The sequence below is a fragment of the Hesperophylax consimilis genome, chromosome 27 (assembly GCF_061612785.1).
Source record: "Hesperophylax consimilis isolate HC1 chromosome 27, BYU_Hcon_1.0, whole genome shotgun sequence".
NCBI classification, from domain to species: domain Eukaryota; kingdom Metazoa; phylum Arthropoda; class Insecta; order Trichoptera; family Limnephilidae; genus Hesperophylax; species Hesperophylax consimilis.
Genome location: NC_142862.1, coordinates 11,931,149 through 11,955,229, shown reverse-complemented (window position 1 = coordinate 11,955,229; position 24,081 = coordinate 11,931,149). Strand labels below are relative to the sequence as shown.

Here is a 24,081-nt window from a genome sequence, read left to right as displayed (position 1 = left end):
TATTTGATACGTTTTGAGTTACATATTCGAAATTTTACCAAAGAACGAACAAATTAATTGCATTTTCGCTATACCTCTTTTTATATGGTGATGAATAGAAATCAACTCAATTAACTCGGTTATGTTGCAGAGCATTATGCATAGACGTTGCCGTGAAATTAAATTTAACTAAATTTACCAACAAAATGATAATATTGTTTGTTTTTTTTTTTAATGTACTCGTCTGTGTTAAGTCTGTAGAGTTTGTTTTTAAATATGTGAACACTGTTAATTGAACTCCCTTTTAATTTCGTTTTCTTAAGTAAAAATAAGTTTCTTTTATTTTAATAATGTTAATTTATGTTGTCTTTCCCGAAATGAGTTTTTTTAAATCACTAGAAATAATATATTATAAAAAGTATTTTTATTATTTTGTAATATTTACAATGCTAAATAAATAAAAAGCATTATAAATATTATTAATGCAACAGGTTTTAAGAACAAATTTTCAACTGAATTTTATAACTGATTAAATTTACTGTCAATTATAATCTCCCAAAGAAAATGGAGAAAATACCTAGGACTTATTAATTGTTGAAAAAAACAAGTGTTTTTGACTTTTTTATATCTATTTCAAAATTTCTTTTAAAACTTTACAAAAATTATCTAAACTGACGATTGAACCTTTCTACACGGGAACTGGAGTAAACAACTCTACAAACTTCACCAAATACCGATCGGGTAGGAACGACATTTATTTCGTATATGATTGCATCCGATTTCAGAGAAATACGTATGTGTGTTTGTGTGTGATTGTCATTTAAAGTCCATAGAATGCAATGTCATCGACAACGTCCGAGTTTCAGTTCTCAGATCTCGGAAAGTGTGTCTATTTCCGCTTTCAAGATTTGCATTAAAAAACAAAAGTGAAATTCAAAAAACTACGACATTTTTTAAGACAATTTGTTCTCACAGATGAGACTCGCCCGGGCACTGATTTTGAAACATGAACAGTTAGACCCAGCGAAAGGAAGAGGATAGACGTTCTCGAAATGTGGTGCTAGAGGAAAATTCTTAGGGTTCCATGGACAACCAGACGCACTAATATATCCATTCATATCAACTGTCTGCCTAAGCGTATTTTAAGATTCCTTGGACGTTGGTCGCCATACGGAGAACTCCAACCTGAAGAAACTCATAAGTGGAAGACAAGAGAAGCAGAAGAAGGTCGCCAGTTCGTTGGAGTGACCAAGTATCACTGGCATCCAGTACTTCAGTGTCCTTTCCAAGAAGCGCAACACTGCGAGGAGTAGAGGAGCATGATCCACCATTGAAATCGGAGTATGGGTCACGAGTAACGATCCTCAGCAAACCGACTCACAAGAACAATAATAAAAAATAATAACTTACCTACCGGCTGCATATTGAACTGGTATTAACATCTTCCATCTAGTCGTGATTTTGACTAAAACTTAACGTGTAAAGTAATAATTGACCGGTCAGTGGCTGAGTGGGCATCGCGTTTGTGTCCCATCCAGACGTCGTACGTTCAATTCCTCGAATGGCTAAGTCCTTCATCACAACACAAGGATCATTTTCCGCTTACTGTGATGGTAACAGAAGATTTTCAAATATTGTCAGGTTATTCGTAACCCGGGAATCTGTCTTTCTTTTAAAAAATTAATAATGATACTTGATTTATTTTCGTCGACTTGGACCAAGCTCCTTATATAGGCAATATACATTACACATTTTATTGTGTGTACAATATATTCGTAGCAATCATATAACCTTTGCGTAATTTATTAGCTGATGATTTTTTTCGCAACATCTTTTTGTGTTCGCACGTAACAGAACATGTGACTTGCGTAAGATATCAAAATGTTTAAAATAAAAAAAAATCTAACACATTGCATGTTGCTGCATTCTCTTGTAAGCATTTAAAGTAATTTAATAACTACTTACCTGCTTGATAAATGTTTAAATTACATCAATTAATTAAATGCCTACAATATTAATTGCTAATATATATAGCAATTAATATTGTATTATAGGTTTAGCTTTTTGTATAATGTGACATAACTCAATTTTGTTTTCATAACTATGGAAAGAGGTGTACTTTTCCTCTGATATGCGAAGGAAAACCTTAAGAAAACTGGCGACTCTTCCAGCATTTATTAGCAGTAGAAAACTTCTGAAAAATTAATGGCAATGATTTAAAAAATATGACACATAAAAAATACACAAACGTCAACACACTTAAGTCAATTATGCTGTAATTTATTAGATTTTAAGTTGTGTTTTTTTTTGCTTTCGGTTATAATATGATTGTATTATGGACGTCGGGCGAAATGCGGAAGCAACGGTCAGGCCAAGTTTTCAATGTAAATAACAGACAAGGAGTCATAGTTCCGAGTAATTTATAAAGTGACAAAAGGGAGAAAACTTTGTGGGCGAGGGAAAGTGTGTAAAACTATGACTACAATAGTTATCTTATGTGTATGTGAACAAAAATTACAACTGCTGTGAAGTCTCTATTCTGCAGATATTTTGAAGTACTATTTGTAAAGTATTTATCATTTCAGAACCAGTCACCAAAGATTGCTTAAATCATTTCATATGATTTTTTTACTTTTAGACAAGAGGTGTAATGCGTCGTGTTCTAACCCAGGCGGCCGAGGCGGGTTAAATCGTCTTCTAGCTAAATCCTCCATGCATTAATAATGATTAATCATCTGCTAGCTAAATCTTCCATACGTCAATAATACATTAATAATGTTTAATCTTGTGCTAGCTAAGTCTTACATAAGTCAATATTACATTAATAATGTTTAATCCTCTGCTAGGTAAGTCTTCCATATGTCAATAATACATTAATAATGTTTAATCCTCTGGTAGCTAAATCTTCCATATGTCAATAATACATTAATAATGTTTAATCCTCTGCTAGCTAAATCTTCCATATTTCAATAATACATTAATAATGTTTAATCATCTGATAGCTAAATCTTCCATATGTCAATAATACATAAATAATATTTAATCATTTGCTGTATAAGTCTTCCAAAAGTCAACAATACAATCATAATATTTCATATTCTGCTAAACCCTCCATAACTCCATTATTGCGTTGCACAAGAAACATTTTCCGATTATAATGAAAGTAGCACGAGGAATTCAAATATTGTCAAATTATTCGTAACCCGGGAATATCAATGTCTTCATTTAAAAAACTATTGTCTCAGTTGCTCCACAATTTGCTCGTTGACTACGTTTTTAGTATAGTCGATCCCTATTTTTTTTATTTGAATTAACGTCCAGCTGGGCTTTTTCATACATTATAAGAACAAAATATACTTAATGAGCTGTCAAAAATTATACAAAAGGTTTTTTAAAGCATGAGGTAATGAAAATTGATAAACAATATACGAAACAATATTATTAAAACATTTAATAATAACACAAAATAAAAAAAACCATAACATTACTATTACCAAAACTACATTAACTATGCTACTGTAATGTGGAGGATTCAGCAAAGTGCTGGTATAAATAAAAAATATACATAGAAAGTAATATACAGTGGGTTTTCCAATAAGAGGTGTTATTTTGAATATCCCGCTATTTCGGTAGATGTTACTTTTGAAGCTGTCATTTTTTAACATTTGACAAGTAGAAACTACTTCATTAATAAAAATGGAATGATACACTCTTCAACAATGCATTGAAATTATTTAAATTCACTATAATTTATTATCAAAATTCCATCGAAAAATCATCTTGAGTGATGAGGCCCATTTCCACCTCGGTGGCTTCGTCAACAAGCAAAATTGTCGCATCTGGGACTCGGAAAACCCAAGATTTATTGTTTATAAGCCTCTTTATCCTCAACGTGTAACTGTTTGGTGCGGTTTATGGTCCGGCGGAGTCATTGGACCTTACTTTTTCGAAAATGAGGCTGGTGCAACAGTTACGGTGAATGGATTGCGTTATCGAGAGATGATCAATGATTTTTTATGGCTGGAATTGGATGGTATTGGTCTGGACAACGTTTACTTTCAACATGACGGAGCTACGTGCCACACAAACAACGAAAACATTGATCTTTTACGATTTAATATCAAAATAACACCTCTTATTGGAAAACCCTGTATTATACAATTGATTTTTTTTTAATCTACAACAGAAAAAAAAAATTATTTACATCTCTTAACAAAGTCAATATATTATAAACATGCAGTTAAGAGTCGTGCGATTCGCGGTTCGCGCGTAAGGCGATATCTCACTGGCGATATAAGATATAAATAGAGGGCATCTCCTTTATTTACTTCCCCCACACTTTGTGTTTGCAAACAACGTTTACGTAGCGTTTTCGCTTTTCAACCTTTGTTTATGCATTATTTTAAAATGCGAAGATGAATTGTTTTTAGCATTAATGACGTAGATATTGGAATACATTGTTTTGAGTTCTATCGTGATTAATTCACCAAAACAGATAATGGACACTATATAACACTGTCTGAAACGTTGATTAAAGTAGGATGCCCAACACGGCATTATAACCCAAAATTAAGCACGATAATACGACCGTGAAAATCTCAAATCATACATATTCTGAGATAATTTTTTTTAGTTTGTTGAAAAATGTTTAAAAATTCTTTTTAGATTGACCAGTTGGTAGACGAGTGGACAAATGCGTTAATTGTAATTCTTCTCCATCGTGGCATCGCGCAAATATCAATCGCTACTAACTATTGCAAGTATTGTCAGGTAATTTATAATCCGGGAAAGTTGTGTATTTTATAAATCACCATAAATAGTTAATTAAGGTTGACACAATGCATTTAGTTTAACATTTTTCTTAGATTATTTGTATCACAAATCTACCTATCTAATTATTTTTAAATGTCCGTGAAGTGTGTTTTTATACGAGTGATCCTTTATACAATATACTTTATTAGTAAGTTTTTTAGATAATTACGACATTAAGAAGGTAATGCGAAAATCATAACGAAAACATACAAAAACAAAGGGTTTTTACAGATTTTTCACAGCGAATTTTGAACAACATTTTTTTTTTCCAAACACTGCATGTTTATAAAACTAAGATCCAGAATTCATAAAAAAAATCTCTGCGTATCAAGTCCAGATTTACTGGCAACAATTTCGTAATTTCTAATTATGTATTGTTTAAACTGCGAAATGAGGACAGTGCATTTTCAATCTATTTTCGTAGTTATACGAGTTGATGCTAATAACACCCGGTGAGTTTCGTGCCCTCACGCCATTACCAACATTTCGAAGAAAATATTATACAGTATATTTTTAAAACCATTATACGTAATTATTTAGATGCATTAGCAAATCTAACTGCAAAAAATGTCGTTATACTTGTAAGGGGGATATAAGTAGATTTTAACTTACAAAAAGGTGTATCTTTTTAATTTAGTTTTCTCAATGTCACTTAGATATTTGTAAGATCGTTAAACTCAAAAACCAACGTTCATCCTAAGACGTTGTAGGATAAATATATTAAAACTTAAGCCATCTGAATGTATTTACTATTGGTTTACATTTTCAAATTATCACATCACAAAGGGGAACTAATCTTTTAAATCAACAAAAAAACGTGTTTATAGAAATCTAATAATTCTAATTGAAATCTTGTTTTATGTTAATACATAGTTAATTTAAAATACAATTCTAATTATTACTAATCGTCGTGGTTTGTATACCGTACTATATATTTTACAGTCCTGGTCGTATCTAAAAAATTCTTCAAATTTGTCAGCATTCTCACGATGTTCTTTCTATCTTTTGAATACTCATTTAAATGTAACAATATACCTATTGTAAGTTCAATGTTGTCAATGTTCAATCAAACGTAAATGCATGTAAGTCAAAAAAAAATTAATTTTTCGATTATAATTTCAAAGTACAAGTACAAATAACATGACGTAATGAATTGATTTAACAGTTGTTTTTTCTTTCTTAAAGACATCAATTTTTCTTTGTTTCTAATTATTTTTAATTAAATTTATTCACGATATCAAACTTCCAAAGGCCGGGTAGTACAACCATCACGCTATTTTCAATTCAATTGAAATCACAACCGCTAAAACAACAGTTTGTTATTGTAAAGTATGGAAGATAAAATTTAATAAATTGTATTATATTTTCATAAGATGCATAAGAACAAATAATATGACGTAATGATTTTTTTTTTCTTTCTTGAAAACAATGATTTATTTATATTAGTATTTTTAACTGAATTTAAACAAGATTTCAAACTTGTAGAGGTCGGGTAGTACAACAAGCAAGCTATTTTTAATTCAATTGAAATCAGAACCGTTATAACAACTGTCTTTTTATGTGGAATGAAAATCACCTTTAAGCAAACATCATAACACTACAGTTCATCATAACAGTTAATTATAGATCGCACAATTAGAGTTGAGGCAAACAGCAATACATTCTAAATATTGTGTGTATTGAAAAACGCCACTGAGAAACATCCCTAATACATAGTATATTTGCGGCACGAACTAGAATGGAAGATACTCTCAGTATCGCCCTGATGTCGTGTCTGACAACCATTCAGAATTTAAACGTTCCTAGAGATGGCTTTTATCGTGTTTGGTGACCAGATCTGACTAGCCAGGTACTTCCCCTCCCCACTACCTTCAGCCTCGCAACATACCCCACTTGGAGATGCCATAGTCTCACTGGCTCCAGACAGTTGACAGCAGTTTGTGACTCTTGTGAGGTTGCAGTCAAAAAATAATTTGATACATGAGTAAAAAAACTACATAACGTTAAAAACTATTCACTCTTAAAAAATTGTTGAAAATAATTACCGTTATTATTCGAGAAATCCAAACGTCACTTCACTGTCACAATTTAAAAAAAAAACAAAAGTTTTCAAATTCGAACACTTTATGAATTTATGAAAAATCCAAACGTACAAATTAATTGTATTATTTTTCTATTATCCGATTTCGGCGCACTACAAACTTTCGCGCTGCATAATATACTGCAATGTGATATTATAATAATATAGTTTGTATTATTATGATTGCAGTAGTAACGTATCGCGTAGGAAGAACGGCTGCGCGGTCGGACCGGGGACCGTACAGTGGAGAGAGTGATGTTGATAGTGGAGAAGTCTGCTCCAGTGGATTCTGCTTGTAGGCAGGTAGTCTTATGGGAGATGGCGGGGAGAGATGTTTTAAACCCAGTGGACATCTTCAACATTATATCACAAGTGTTTTTTAATAGACTGTGGGTAATTCTATCCTGACCAAATTTTATTTTTTTATTAGGTGTATGTAAGAAAGGCTTACAAATATATTTTACTGTGCCAATTATTACAATTTTTGTAATAATTTTTTACCCTTAAGATGCTTGAGTAAAGCGGAACCGGTCGGTTCTAAAAAAATCTTAAAAACTTGTGGTTTTAAAACAAAAAGTATTTTATTTAATAAAAATATACTGATTATTTTAATAATAGGTACATTTTCGACATGTTAACCTATTAAAAATATTAACCTAAATATTTGTTAGTATTGGTAACAATCATGGGATTAGAGGTATGGAGCCTGAAGCAGCGTGAATAATTAACTCTTTGATACCGTACAAGAGTCCCAACTGCTACATACCGTCTGGATCCAGTTAAAGCCCAGCTACACTACTCGCGAAGTTGATCGAATTTGACCGAATACGATAGTGTGGGCACGAACTTCACTTCGCTTCGGGCAACTTCGCTTCGCTTCGCCCGACTTCCGATTGTTGTCGGTAAATGCGCCCGAATCAAAGGACTCGAAGCGTTACTCGCGAAGTTGCACGAGTGTGTGGGCACGCACTTCGAACTTCGGCTAACTTCGTCGAGGACTTCGTCGAAGCGATTAGTGTAGCTGACACTATGGCATCTAACGGATCAATTCTGAATGGTGGTCTTACACCAGGGCGATACTGAGAGTATCTTCCACGGCATCTTTAGCTACCAACAAGTGTTTTACTACTTCAAAAAGTGACTCCTGACCACCACCTGCCTCACATCGCCTAGTCTTCGCTCCAAATCTTCCAGTGTCTACCTCCTCAAGAGCAGCCGGCCCTGTTAGGCAACCGCAAAACACCAACAAAACATTCACCGAGCACCGGGTGCGGGAGGCAGACCTACTACAATCATCATCATCATCAACACAGCAAACGAACTGCTATCACCACTATCGATCGTAAAGGAGCATTCTTATCGGCTGAAGACACGGTTTGGACCCGGCGCCCTAATCTACAGTCTTGTGTGGGCAACCGTCCATTAAAAATGTATGTACTTTTAGTTATGTTGTGAAATTATAATAGGGAGTGGAAGGATATAGCGAATAGAAAGATGAAACAGCACCCGGCTAATCAAGATCTGGTCATAACATGGCCAAAGACATTTAGATTCTTAATGGTGGTCTTTGACCAGGACGATGCATGAGAGTATTTTCCACTCTACGAAGGTGCCACAAGTACATTAATTTTTAATTAATGAATTACTAAATAATAATACAGTAACAACACGACAAAATACAATATTTTATAGCAGCACACATAAGCGTAACTACATTGCCCACTCTCCGATACAACGACTTCACACCATGGAAAATCATTACTTTTTTTTTTTTTTATAGTTAATACCTCACAAGAGTCCCAACTGCTCCCGTGTGGAGCCAGTGAGACTATGGCATCCCCAATTGGGGGATGTTGTGAGGCTGAAGGTAAGTGGGGAAGGGAAAGAGGAAGGTGGGGAAGTACCTGGCTATTCAGATCTAGTCACTAAACACGGCTAAAGCCATTTGGAGCAACGTTTCAATTCTGAATGGTGGTCTTACACCAGGGCGATACTGGTAGTATCTTCCACTCTGGAACGTGCCGCAAATATACTATATATTATTTTAATTTTAATTAATTAATTGTGAAATAACACAAATCGATCAAATAAAAATTATTTGCGCACGCCGGGTTCGAACCCGCGACCTTCGGAATGGCAGTCCAATGCGTTACCACTGGACTATGCCGGCCGTGGGTGATGTTGACATATTCAATACCAACTTGGCAAGTTTTGTGGATCATTTAAAACATTTATTTCAACAATACTCCAACACATCATGTAAACCTACAAATAGCTGTAATTTTCTGTTTTTGTTTCTTGTGTTTGAATGACTTGTTGCATAGCTTTTATCAAATGTAATTTTATTCTTATTTTTATGTTTCAGAGTATCTGTCAAATTAAAATTATACTACCAACCATGTAAAAGCCCTCTGGGCGTTAAATAAATTAATAAATAACACAAATTCATTCAAAAATCACAATAAGTTCTGAATTCTAGACAAATCTGTTCCAATTTTTAAAATATTAGCTACTCTGCAACATGCCGCAAATATACTCTATATTTTATTTGAATTGAATGAATTAATAGTGAAACAACACAAATTAATCAATTAAAATTAATAGCGCACGCTGGGATTTGAATCCTTGACCTCCGGATTGCTGGTCAAGAGCTTTACCCCTCGACCACAGAGGTTGTCAAATACCGTTATGGCCGTATATAACATATTTCTATTTTTTGTGAAAAATTACATCAAGGACGCTTCACGCGTCAGTGATTACGATATAATATACTTGATTTCTTTATATATACCTCGCAAACCAACATCGAGGCATTATCTACCGTTCTATTGTGATAACTCCAACACAAAATCTTAACTTACTTGAATTTCAAATCAAATCAAATCAAAAATTATTTATTGTAAAATTAAAATTACAAAAGGTATAGCTTATGGGTAGACCCCATTTCTTCCAGCTAACCACATTTATTTAATTACAATGTTTATACAGATAAAATAATAACAATATACCAATGAAAAAATAAAAAAATACAAATATATATACCAATAAAAATAGGTGTTTCATTTACGTGAGGTATTCACTCAACGTGTAGTGACATTTATTAACAAGGAAAGTGTTTAGTAACGTTTTGAATTTGTGTGTATCTTGTATTTGTTTAATGTTATGTGGAAGGTTGTTATATACTTTAATGGCCATGTAGTATGGTCCTTTTTGGAATATTGTTTTGTTTGCTTTTGGTATTAGTAAGTTTTCTGTGAGCCTTGTAGCGTATTTATGTGTTGAGTTTTTTAGTGGGAACTTGTCTGTAGATGATCGCACTAACATGCATAACTCCAATATATATATGTCTGTGACTGTCAGAATTTTCAGATTTTTAAACATAGGTCTACATGAATCTAAACGATCAGAGTTTGTAATTTTTCTTATGCATCTCTTTTGTATGATGAAAACATCTTTAGCGTTTACCGAGTTTCCCCAAAAAATAATACCGTATTTTATTATTGAGTATACATAACCATAGTATGCGGCTATTACTGATTCGGTGTTTAATATTTTTCTTAAGGTACCCAGAACATAAGAAAAACTACTGATTTTTGCTACAATTTTTGAGACATGTTCTTTCCAGTTTATGTTTATATCTAATTCCATTCCCAGTAGTGAACAGGTTTGGGAAGGTTCGATAATATTATTATTAATGTTTACATTTATATTTATAGGTGTAGCTTGCACTGGACAAAATTTTAAAATTTGGGTTTTGTTTGTGTTGAGTGATAGATGTTGCGATAACAGCCAGTTTGCTATTAATTGGCAAGTCTCGTTAACTTGTTTGTTAAATTCGTCAACGTCTCCATTACATTCAAACAACAAAGCGGTGTCATCAGCAAACATTGAACATTCTGTGCCAGCAATTATTGGAAGTTCGTTTATATAGATAAGGAAGAGGAGAGGCCCAAGAATGCTTCCTTGTGGTACACCCTTGTTTATTGTTCTCCATTTGGATTCTACCATGTACTGGACCATTTTTTCATTGATATTTGAAATTTGAACTTTCTGCTGACGATTTTTTAAGTACGATTCAAACCATTTTAATGCTAGACCTCTAATACCCACATGTTCAAGTTTAGTTAGAAGAAGCTCATGATCAACATTGTCGAATGCTTTTGAGAGGTCGAGAAAGATACCTACAGTTTTTTTACTAATATTAATATTTTCTAGAATTTTGTTCAAAAAATTGAAAACTGCCTGTGTTGTTGAACGGCCTTTACGGAATCCAAATTGTTGTGGACATATTATCTCAAAGTTTTCGAGAAAGTTATAAATGCGATTGTACATGGCTCTTTCAAATATTTTTGAAAAGTTTGGTAATAAGGATATCGGTCTGTAGTTTGAGATTTCCTGTTTAGGACCCTTCTTATACAAAGGTACAATAATAGATTGTTTTAATTGTTCTGGGAAGGTTCCTGATTCAAAAGATTTGTTAATTAATATTTCCAACGGGTAACTTAACGCTTCTGCACATGCTTTTATAATTTTTATAGGGATTTTGTCAGTGCCGACACTGCTTTTATTTTTCAGTTTTACGATGATTTTAATAATTTCCTCCCTGTTTACAGGCGTTATAAAGAATGATCGCGACTGTTTGTTTTTGACTGTTTTGGCAGATTGTGGATGTAGAGATGTGTTTTGTGGTGGTGGCGGTGGTGCAAAGAAAATGTTAAATTCATTTGCAATGTTTTTTGGTTCTGATACCAGGTTATCATTTATTTTAAGACAGATTTTTGGTTTACTTTTAGAATTAGAATTATTTGAGTTCTCTTTTATTATGTTCCACGATGTTTTGGTTTTATTTTGCGCATTTTGAATTCGTTTACTATTGTAATTCCGTTTAGCTACCTGTTTTACTTTACTGAGAATTTTTTTGTATTGTTTGTAATTGTTTATGATTGTGAGGTCATTTGTGTTTTTTTGTTTCATGTACAGATGTCTTTTTTGTTTAATAGATATCTTAATACCAGTCGTTACCCAATTTATTTTGCGTTTTTGGGGATATTTATACTGTTTAAAGGGGAAACAAAGCTTCATACCATTATTTATTTCATTAATGAAGTATTCGTAGCTGTCATTAATGGATTCAAAGGATTTCAGTGGTTCCCAACATATACACGATATGTAATTGTTAAAAATGTTTGTGTTTTCTGTGTTAAATAATTGTTTTTTTGTATACCACGTTTGGTTTATATTATATTCTGTTTTTACGTGCATTAACTGTGCCATATGATCTGATACAGCTAATTCTGTGACTTCCCATGTGTAAGAGCTTTTTGATATATTTGTACCTATATGATCAATTATACTTTTTTTATTTCCTTGTATACGAGTAGGTTTATCAATAATCAAGCGTATGTTGTGAGATTTTAGTGTGTTTTTGAGTGAATCTGCGTTTTTGTTCTTGTAGCTTGTATCAATATTTAAGTCACCGCAGAGTATTATTTGTTTTTTGTTGTTTTTGCAAATTTTGTTTAATAATAGTTCAAGTTGTTCAAAAAAAATATTTATATCAGAGTCATTATAGTAAACTGTACAAATTATCATTTTAAGCTTTGGGATTTCAATACCAACACATTCAAATACAAATTCTTTCGTTATTTGTTTAACACTTTCTAGTTCTGTAAAAGCAATGTTTTCGTTTAGGTAAATGCAGACACCTCCATGAATATGGCTCTCTCGACAAAAAATTGAACCTAATTTATAGCCCTTAAAATTGATAGATGTCGCTTCACCCTTTTGTAACCAGTGTTCGCTAGCACAAAAAACGTCGATATTTTTTTCACACAAAATATTTTCTAATTCTAAGATTTTATTTCGAATGCATTGTACATTTTGATGCATTATATTGATGGTTTTTCCGGCTCTGGCGGATAACTCTTCATGGTGAGCAGGCGAACTTTGTATGTTATGGATGTAAAAACTCTCTTCGTTATCTGATTGGTTGTCCGAAGATAATTTTATGTTACTGTTTACCATAGAGCAGGTCTTTAGTGACATAAAAAATCAATTTTCTTTTTTTCCGCTTCAATTTTTCTCATGTGCACAGAACATTCATCACTCCAAGCAAAATGGTCAGTTGGCAGTTGTAATTTTAGTCGATCATTCATTTTCTTGCAGTTAATGCATTGGATGTCGTTTTGACAGTTTTCACTGTCGTCGTCATGTGTTCCGGAACAACGAGTGCATGCTTTTTCATTTCTACAATCTTGTGATTTGTGCATGTAGCCATTGCACTTGTAACACTTTAAAAGTGAAATGTTGTCGAATACTCGACATCTATCCCATCCAATATTTACTCTGCCTTCTTGTAACATTCTATGGTATGTTTTTCCGTCAACTTCCGCGAAAATGATGTAGTTAACGTCACCTCGTTTCGTTTTGACTTCTTTTATAAATTTTATTTCAATTTTTGATTCAATTGTTTCGAGGTAATCATTTTGCATTTTAATTTTCGATACAATTTCTTCCGGAGTGAATTTATCTGTTAAACCAATGATTTTTAGTTTAGGATTCTTAGGTTTAGGTGTATTCACGACATATTTTCCTCCCATCTTTGAGATTATTTGCTCCTCCATCTTCTTTGTTGCAGCTGTATTTTTGCATTCTACGATTACTGCTCCTTGTTTAAAATTTCTTATTCCGGTGACACCGAAATTAACTGGATCTATATTTTGTTTTATTTCATCCTTTGTAACTGTATTTTTTTGTTGTTTATCTTTCGGCTTAACAATGACTATTGGTTCATGTTTTTTGCAGTTTGGTGGTTCCACATTATTTTTGTCATTTCTTGTTATTTCCGCATACGATTTTATTTCCGCATTTATTTTAATATCTTCAATATTTTTGTCAATTTTAGTTGTGACAGCTTTATTTTCTTTAATAATTAATTCTTTGATCTCACAAATATGCTTGGCCAGTGGTCGTAGATTTTTTAACTCTCCCCTCATTTCAGACATTTCCGTGTTCATATGGCCGACGAAATCAAATAAGTTTTCCATAACAACATAAATAGTTTCTTTTTGTATTACAGATATCTTTCCTTTACATTCAATAATCGTTGTTTTTATTGTATTAAGATATTTTCTTACTGTTGTCATTGCATTTCTGTTGTTAGTAAATATAGGATCCAATTGTAATGAATCATCACTAATTTCCCCTGATTTTTTCGGGCTTGTAGTGTAATCTTCAGGATCAGACGCAACCTCAGATGTTGTGCGTACGGCACGATTCCTTCTTTTACTTTGATTAGGCGATCTTGGCGTTAGACTAGATGTCCCAAATGGGTTGGCTTCATTCATTGGAGAATCGACGTTAGGCATTTTGTTGGTGTGAAATATTCAAATTCAAAATAAAAATAGTCTTTGCCGGTCTGCACCTCCCATAGAAATATGTTTCTCAATAATTATTATTGAATGGCACTAGGATTAATTGACAGATGGCGTAAGTATGATTATTGTTGTTAGCTTTGAGTTTGTGTCAATAGATGTCACTGGAGTGCTTTTATTTTTATTTTTTAAAGTTTTTATTATTTCAAAGTTATAAATGATAATAATTTCTTTTTATTTTTTATTATAGTTTTATTTAAGTTTGGTTTAAGTTTAATTGTTTTTTCACAGTAACTTTCGTTTCCGTTGGTGTTGTTGGTATCAATGATTTGACAATTTAATCTGGCAAAAAGACACAGCGTAACGGCGATTTGCACTAATCTAACTGTGTTAAGTTATTTAAAACTTTTGCGCACTGTATTTAGACGATAGTTGTTATTTAAATTTGATTTTTACGTGGGATTTCACAGATATCACATTTAACACCTAGTTTTTTTACGATATCGAAGTGTCACGGCGATTACCAGAAGTGGTGTTTATTTTAGTTTTTTATCACTTTTAGGCACTGTTTTAGGCAAAATTATCCATGAAACTGATATTGTATGTTCGAATTTGATATTAGAAGTCGGATTTCGCTAATATCACGCTTTACACATAGTTTTCTGGGTTTTTATAGGAGCTAAAATTTTGACATATTCACTGTTTGACGTTTAAGTAATAGAATTAAAATACTTACTTACTTAGTAAGTAAGTTTAATCAGTATATTTTCTCCGTGTGATATTATAATCTTGTATGTCACTTCTTAAATTGTAACCATAAAGTACCTAATGTTAAAAGAGTCGAGAAATCTTCATTAGCCAGATGTCCACTGTGCTTTGTAATCGGCGCCGGGAGGTCAGCGAAATTAAAAATACTGTTAGCGGCGCCGTCCCCACTCGCGTGGACGCTCCGTCGGGACGCAGCGATCCCGGGGGTGTTTTTCTGCCCCCGTGGAGAAAATTTCTCGCCACTGAATGGTACCGTGTGATGGTGCAATATCCCCTTTTCCATAGTGTCCCAAAACTCGAAATTCATTGAACCAGCTGGAAATAGAGGGGCGCTCTAATAGTTGTGCTGGGACTTGTTGCTTTTAATGGTTTTTACTAACCATTTTTGTAAAGAAAATTTGATACGAAAAACCAATAAGCGTCTTACCAAATTTGAAAAAAAATTTCCTGAACATACTCACTTATGTTTTTCAAATATTTACCACTAACTCGATATTACAAACACGTGTAGGTAGCAGTGGCGGTCCGTGACTTTTTGTAGAAAGAATGCTGGATCACGCCTGGTAGGTAGGAACTTTTTATAGTAAGTCTCTTCACTTTGGACAGTATTGTGAAATGCTAGCAAATTCATGGTCATAATGTTTTTTATTTAATTTTTTACTTGATTTCAATTCATCAGTTTACAGAGATTTACGATTTATATTAACACAATTTATGTTTATATTTAGGCCTCGTCTCCACATGTTACTATGACGTTACCTATTAAACCCCATAGAATGACCCTCACAAATGTTATGCAGATAAATAAATCCAGCAGTTTAATGAACTCTATTGGATCCATCTTACCTTTCAATATTCTTATTTGATCATAGCAAACTCGTTGGCTTCTCAACAATACTCGCAGTCATAATCATTGAGCAGGATATCGACCTGCTACAACGCTCTCAGCTCCCAATATATTACCAAAAAGTTTTTAGAGGTAAATCAAGATACGCGTTGTACCAAATATTTTAAACACATTGAAATTGTTTTCTTTCACGTCTCAGTGGCTGCGATACAACTGGTCCTCCGTTTCCACTCAGTGATTGAACTTATACGTGTATTTTATTTATATTTCATTATATATTATAACAATAAATGTTGAAATAAAGAAAAAATCAAGGATTGCCATTTTTAAAACACTAAACTCTGTTAAAATTTTGACCAGATTTTGGTGGATTAGAATCTAGATGCCTAAAAGAGATAAAACTAACATAAAAGATAAACTTATGTCTTTTATGAAAATGTATTCTGTGCAAAATTAGTATTTGTAAATTTTTCAAAAAATTGCAACTGTACTGCAAACGAGATACTCACAAAAAAAACAAAAATATTCGTGCAATTTACCCGTTTTTGTAAACTAAAACACATTTTACGACTTTATATCCTTATTACTTGAAAATTGTTTACACAAAAGGTATGATTAATTTTATGTTCTACTTAAATTGTTAACTTACTTTAGACGAAATTTTCATTGGAAATGAGGTATTTGGAAAAAAAAGATTTTGGTCGATTTCGGCTGGTTTTTTTAAGATACCGGCCTTATTATCGACAACTTTCATTTTACATCATGGGGCCAGTCAATATATTTTTAAAAAATAGTACTACTGGAATAATTACGATCGCGGCACCCTTTTTGCGACCTAAAGGAGAAATCGACACAATTTGGCCACAATAATAAGAAGCGGTACAAACTGTTCGAGCAATCTCTCCAATTTCGCGCGCGAGATACTTTTCCTTGCATCGACAAAGTATTTATTTATTCCTCAGAAAAACGTCCGCGAAGGATTTTCTTCACAAAAGAGCGGTCAAGTCCATAAGTATTCCGGGAAGGCGAACGGCTCATTTCTAGACGTTATTATTTATACGTCGTAGAAATCGTTTAAAAGTTTGTTGACTCGTCCTGAGGTACTAAAGGTCAGAAATATGAACCAGATGTTGAAGGTGTTATGAGGTATTCTAGACGTCATGACGGAAATCACTGGAAACAATACATTGGTCTGCCTCAGTGCTCCGCAACCTTTTCTGACCCACACAACCAACACCAAAATTATTCCCTAAAATTACGCGACATACCAAAGTAAAAATCAAACATACTCATTTCGGTTGTCAAAATCTGATCCAATGAACTGAAATTTGCTTTGAATGTAATTGCTGTTTTCTAAATTGGAACTATTTTATGAAGAATTCAAACAAGTATATCTATCTACAATACCTAGTATTTTTTACAATGATAATACAAGTTTAGTAAATTCAGATTTCGTGATTTTTCAAAGGTCTGAGCTTTTTCCATTTTCAAGTAGGATTACTTACTAGGTAACTAACTAGATTTACTAAAGTTCACTCGGAAGGTAAATTTCCAATTTTCTCTCTAATTTGTCAACAAAAATTATAAGTATAAAAATTGAAAATATTTGTTCTCGAAAGGTATGGATTCTGAGATAAATATTTTATGAATAGTTTCAGCTTCACAAATCATACAATATTTTCTAAAATTGTAATATAAGAATATAAATAATTTGTAAGTGTACTAATTTGACATAATTTTGTATTTGATACATATACACTGTAGGTACTATACCTAGACTTGCCATATATATATTTTTCTACTCGATAACTCCTAAATGAGATAGGACATGTCGTTTGTCATCAACGTTGTTTGAAATCAAGAAAAATAAACCTTTGTATTCACAGTGGAGAAAAACCACTATCGTATTTGGACTGCAGTATTCATGTTTTAAAAAATCGGTTTTTGCAAAGACACGTTCTGACTCACAGCGAAAAAAACAATCTATCCAAAAAAATGCATCGGGAGAGTTTATATAATAGAGGAAAACAATAACAGCCAACATAATAAACGTATTTTAAATTTTACATAACCGATAAACAACAATTTATGCTTAAATCATTTTAAGTTTAAAACACGTTTGTTGGTAAGGCTCTTGAGATTCATCGCAAGTTTAGTCACGCTTTATGCTCTGTGGTGTTGCGTTTTGTATTTTTTTCTTCGTTCACCGCGGCGTGGTCAGCGGACCTATAATCGGCCCAAGGCCCACTGCTGTACGTAGCTCGCCGGTTGAGGAGCCCTGGTCTACCTGACCAGGGTGAGTGACACTGTAAGGACGTTAGTCGTAAGTTTCTTTGGCCTACTGACAAGTGATTATGTTTATATAGGTGAGGAAAGGTGAATGCTTTGTATTTAGTTGCAGTTGAAGGAATTAAAAAATGGCACAATACACCAGCACGCCCTTGCGGGTAAAATGATAGTGTTTTATTTTTGATGCCACATTATGAACTTTGTTCTTCAAATAAATATTTATTTATCAAATTATTAATTTTAGTTCGTCGTCTGTAAACCGGTTCAATGAACTCTAGAACTCGGATTTACTTTGAATTTGAGTACCATTTAGAAAATTGAAACTGTTTTTTTGAACAAATTCAGACAAGCGAAAAAGTACCATTATTTATTTAACAAACTTGAACAGGCTTTCACAGAACTTGAAAATTGTTCAAATTCTGTGAAACAACCCGTCCTTAGAAATCTTTTTCACAATCCTTTTTTTCTTCTTTTAAAACTCTACTCTAATTTTGAAGTAAATTCTGAAGAAGTGAGCATAGATTGCTCACGTGACATGTTTTTTTAAAATTTTATTTTAAACGATAAAAATAGTTAAAATTAAGTTTTTATTCTTTTCAATTAAAATGGTACCACAAAATAAACCTACTACGGTTACCTCAGTAAGGAAACTACTCCCAGTAAGACAAGCATAGCAAATACTATCGTGAGCTTTACCAATAAATTTTAAAGATATAAATTAATCTATCTTTTTTCTATCTTCTATATATCTATCTACCTATCTATATAAATAAAAAATGTTAATGTTCTTTAGCTCAAAATCTTAGAATATCCGAAAGTACTTCACGGATTGCTTAGAATTTTTGACACAACATTGCATTCGAATACGCGGGTGTTTTTATATACCTATCTTAATATACAGGGTTTTCCAAGGTTTTTAAGATGTGTTATTTTGATATTCAATCGTAAAAGATCAGTGGTTTCGTTGATTGTGTTGCACGTAGCGCCGTCTTGTTGAAAGTAAACGTTGTCCAGATCAATACCATCCAATTCCGGCCATAAAAAATCATTAATTATCTCTCGATAGCGATCCATTCACCGTAACTGTTGCTCCAGCCTCATTTTCGAAAAAGTAAGGTCCAATGACTCCGCCGGACCATAAACCGCTCCAAAAAATCACACGTTCAGGATAGAGAGGCTTTTTAACAATAACTCTTGGGTTTTCCGAGCCCCAGATGCGACAATTTTGATTGTTGACGAAGCCACCGAGGTGGAAATGGGCCTCATCACTCAAGATGATTTGCATTTTATTCACTCAAGTGAATTTTAATACTTTCAATGCGTAGTTGAAGCGTGTATCGTTCCATTTTTACTAATGGCGTAGTTTCTGCTTGTCAAATGTCAAAAAACGACAGCTTCAAAAGTAACATCTACCTAAATAGCGAGCTATTCAAAATAACACCTCTTATTGGAAAATCCTGTATATAAATCACATGTTCATGCACGCTGATCTTCGAAACCGCTCAACAGTTTTCAATGAAATTTTGTGAGTGGTATGGTTAGTTTTTTTCAGATTTCTCATCCAAATATACATACAACCACAAATTTTAACTTCCCTACATAGAAGGCGGTCTGTGGCAGGACAACGTCTTATATTATAAAATGCATTCCAAATGATTGAATTAAATTCTAACTGGTTTCTAATATTGTCTAATCTCCAAATGGTTTAAAATAAAGTTGCCATCCACTTCTGTCTGTTTGTGCGCTTAGTTCTTCTAAACTACGCGACGTATTTCGATAGGGTTTTCACTATCATTTAGAGAATTTTTCCAAATGATTTATATACAGGGTTTTCCAATAAGAGGTGTTATTTTGATATTAAAAGAAAAATGCCATTTTTTAATATAAATGATCGAATATTTATTTCATTCTAAAGAAGAAAGTATGCCATTAATAGTGAAAAATAACATCAGTCAAATGACCACCACGACCACGCCTACAGGACCATATCCTTTTCATGAAATTTTCCATAACCTAATCGCAAAGTGGCTGCCTTAATTCCTCGATAGCCTCACGAATTCCATCTTTGAGGTCTTGAATCGACGCTGGGCTGTTGGCGTAGACCTTCTCTTTCAAGTGGCCCCAAAGGAAGAAGTCGCAAGGTGTTAAATCACAAGATCTCGGTGGCCAATTGTGATCACCTCTTCGAGAGATAACACGGTCCGGAAACTTTTCCCGTAAAATATCAATGGTTTCGTTGCTTGTGTGGCACGTAGCGCCGTCTTGTTGAAAGTAAACGTTTTCCAGATCAATACCATCCAATTCCGACCATAAAAAATCATTAATCATCTCTCGATAGCGCAATCCATTCACCGTATCTGTTGCTCCAGTCTCATTTTCGAAAAAGTAAGGTCCAATGACTCCGCCGGACCATAAACCACACCAAACAGTCACACGTTGAGGATAGAGAGGCTTTTCAACAATAACTCTTGGGTTTTCCAAGCCCGATGCGACAATTTTGCTTGTTGACGAAGCAACCGAGGTGGAAATGGGCCTCATCACTCAAGATGATTTGCATTTGATTCACTCAAGTGAATTTTAATAATTTCAATGCGTTGTTGAAGCGTGTATCGTTCCATTTTTATTAATGGCGTAGTTTCTACTTGTCAAATGTCAAAAAATGACAGCTTCAAAAGATACATCTACCGAAATAGCGGGCTACTCAAAATAACACCTCTTATTGGAAAACCCTATATATGAAGGTAAAATTAAGAATTGACTATTTCACGTATTATTTATCTGAAATAAAATATAGTAGTTATGTAGGTACCTCATTATTCAATGTCTTCTTCAGTGTGATCTCAACATAATGAAGTGGCCAACGTTATTATTTGATTGGCAACAAAGGTCTTCACTAAAGAACAAAAGACATCATTTTACGGGCCCGAAAACTTCAGCCGTAATCGTCACCACCATCTGTTCAAGATACCTACTGTCCGGCAAAACAAATGTTCATGAACAGCATAGCAAGACAAGAGAAATTGAGCAATTCAAAGAAATTTCTAAAACAAGCAGATAAATATATGTGAATAACCTTCAAACTTTTTTGTATACCTACCTATATTTCTTTCCAAATGTTAAAAATGTTTATGGTTTTCACCCTTCAAGTGTGTTCTAGGCCACCATTTCAAATTATGGAGAGAGGGAAGGTGAATTTATATATTAATGGCAAATTTTAAAATTATATGAAAGATTTGAGTCGAATTCAGACTTAGAAGAGATGAGATCCATTAGGAATGTTAAAATAAGAAATCTTGTATACATGAACGATTAATCTGTCGTACAATTATTATAACTGAAAATAACATAAACAAGGTATTTACAAAAAAATTGAGGTGAGTAGAAACGGATTTTTAACACCTACTTAATTACAAATTAGTGTGTCTGCGCGGTCGGAGGCATAGCTACTATTGATAAACTACATGAAATAATTAACTTATAATGAATTTTTACATGTAAAAATAATTAACTTGTTACGTAAAGGATTTTTAACAAGGTGTGTGGCACCAATAACTCAAACTTCCAACTACTGGCCCATCTCTGTCTTACCGATTTTACCAAAAATATACGAAATATACCTAAGCTGGACAACTGTAAAAAATATATGCTAAACAATACGATTTTAGAAAAAGTCAATACTCTTTCTGAAACTAATGACCTTATGCAACTAAGTTATAGCAATTCTCGTAGACCTCCAGAAAGCCTTCGATACCGCGAGTCATAAAATATTGATTAAAAAAATAAATATTTTAAAAACAGGAGTACCCGATCCTGCTCTTAAACTTATCAAATCGTGTTCAAACAACAGAAAACAATATTAAAAACAGTCTACTCGAGAACATAAACTATGGAGTTCCTCAAGGATTTATACTGGGGCCACTCTTATTCCAAATGTATACAGGGTGTGAAGGGATGTACTTGACTTACTTTAACAAGTGATTGCTAAGATTATTTGGAGTAAAAATTAAAATAAATTTTAGACTCCGGTGTCTTTTTTGCCCAACCCGTCATATCGACCCTAGCTGTCCAATTCTTATTAATTTGCTATGGTTTTGTAGAAAAAAAGAAAAAAGTCACTTTACATTTTTTTACTCCAAATAATGTCAGGAATCACGGGTTAAAGTAAGTCAAGTACATCACTTAACACCCTGTATAAATGATACGTCAATAATTAAAACTAAATAGCGAAATTTTCTAAAACGGATGACACAACAATATTTTACTTCGGCAAAAACTTAGAAATTTGTAATGTTTAGAACAATCTCAAATGTATCTTAATATATTCAACAACTGGCTAATTAAAAAATACACTAACAATACGTTAACAAAAAAAACGGTTACATGATATTAAGCTCTCCTAATAGAATAACGCCGTCACATCATTACAAATAGAAGAAAAACCTACACATTCTAGGTAGTGATATATACCTGAGCCTACATATTTATTTTTATTTATTTTATATTATAGAAACAAACAGTAGGTACATGATTTACAGAGTTGAAACAATATAGGTACAGGATTAAGATACTTCTTGTTCGGTACCAATGATATGTTTCCTTGTAATGTCTGCTAAGTGTTATGTTTATTCCTTAATCAGGTGACTTGTGTAGTTTATAGGTGTGTGTGTGACGTGTGTAATGTATGTGTGAGTGTTTGTGTGTGTGTGTGTGTGTCTGAATGTATGCGCATTGAACAGTTTATATTATTGACATGATGCCACGTTTGAATTTGGGCAGTGAATCCGATAAAATGTTAATGTTAGAGTTAAGACAAAAATTATTTAGAGTATGAAGAGCTCGGTTAATTGTCGAATTAGATGCTGCATTTGTTTTATAATTTAGCGTGTGGAATAGCACTGTATGTCGTGTACGTCTCAAGGGTATGTTAAAGTTAATATTGACAAACATCTTATCTTTAAACAGCACATTAATCAGCAAATTAACCCTTATTAAGCCCACCTAAACTAACTCCCAATTAAGCCCTACCAACAGAAGTAAAGAAATCTAACCCCACCTAAATTATCTGATAGAAATATGGGGAAACACCCACATTACAATAGTCATACTTAAACGATTTACAAATAATACAGAATAAATTTATAAAAAAACTCTTAGCATGTCGGATGAAATAACATTAAGAAATATATTCACTATAAAAAATAATCCAGATACTCTTTTTATTTTATTTTCATATTTTTAGTGAAATTATAACGGCTTATATATTTTTTTTTGTTGAGACAGGGAATGGGATATATTATTAAAAAAATCAGCCAACATTAGCATTTTTCATACATCTTCCCCTTCATCCCGCGGCTTCAAATTTATCTCGAATAGTTCCATCCTGGGCTTATTAAGTCAATTCCTAAAAAGCCATGGACCTAAAAATCCCTTTTAGGTCAATGTTGTAACAAGCTCTAAGTCCATGGACAAAGTAAAATAAAAAGGAACCCTGTACTAGTGATGGGAACGATCGAAATATTTATATAATCGATTTTTTTTAACCGAAACATCAAAAGAATCGAATGATCCATTCGAATGAATCGCTCGGAGTGCGGGAGCAATAGCAACGGACAGGGGCAAAAATTTTTCCGTCGGGGGGGGGGGGATAGGATTCGAAAATAGAAACTCGAATAACAAGACTATTCCTATCGTAAAAAAAATTGTTTGCATATTCAGGTTGTAATTTATTTTCATTAGTATGGCAATATTTTTGGTAAGCAGGTACTAGCGAAATTTCAATCACTAATTTTCATTCCTGGCAATGATTCCCTTGTTGTCTGCTAGCAACATTAGTATTATTCCTGTTAGCCACGAATTTCAAATATGTATGCATATGCAATTAACATTTTTATAAATAATTAATAAGTTTCGAGTATGCATAATTTCACTCATGT

The 24,081-nt window shown here is 33.1% G+C and overlaps 1 protein-coding gene across 6 annotated transcripts in view; it reads right to left on the bottom strand.

Annotated features, from left to right (window-relative positions):
* Asator (tau-tubulin kinase asator) overlaps positions 1-7,041 on the bottom strand; it is a 111,879-nt gene extending 104,838 nt beyond the window's left edge. For all 6 annotated transcript variants that reach the window (XM_089648156.1, XM_089648159.1, XM_089648161.1 and 3 more), the window contains exon 1: positions 6,837-7,041. The gene's annotated coding sequence lies outside the window, so the exon portion shown is untranslated. The remainder of the gene's footprint in view (positions 1-6,836) is intronic.
* Between the last annotated feature and the right edge of the window lie 17,040 nt (positions 7,042-24,081).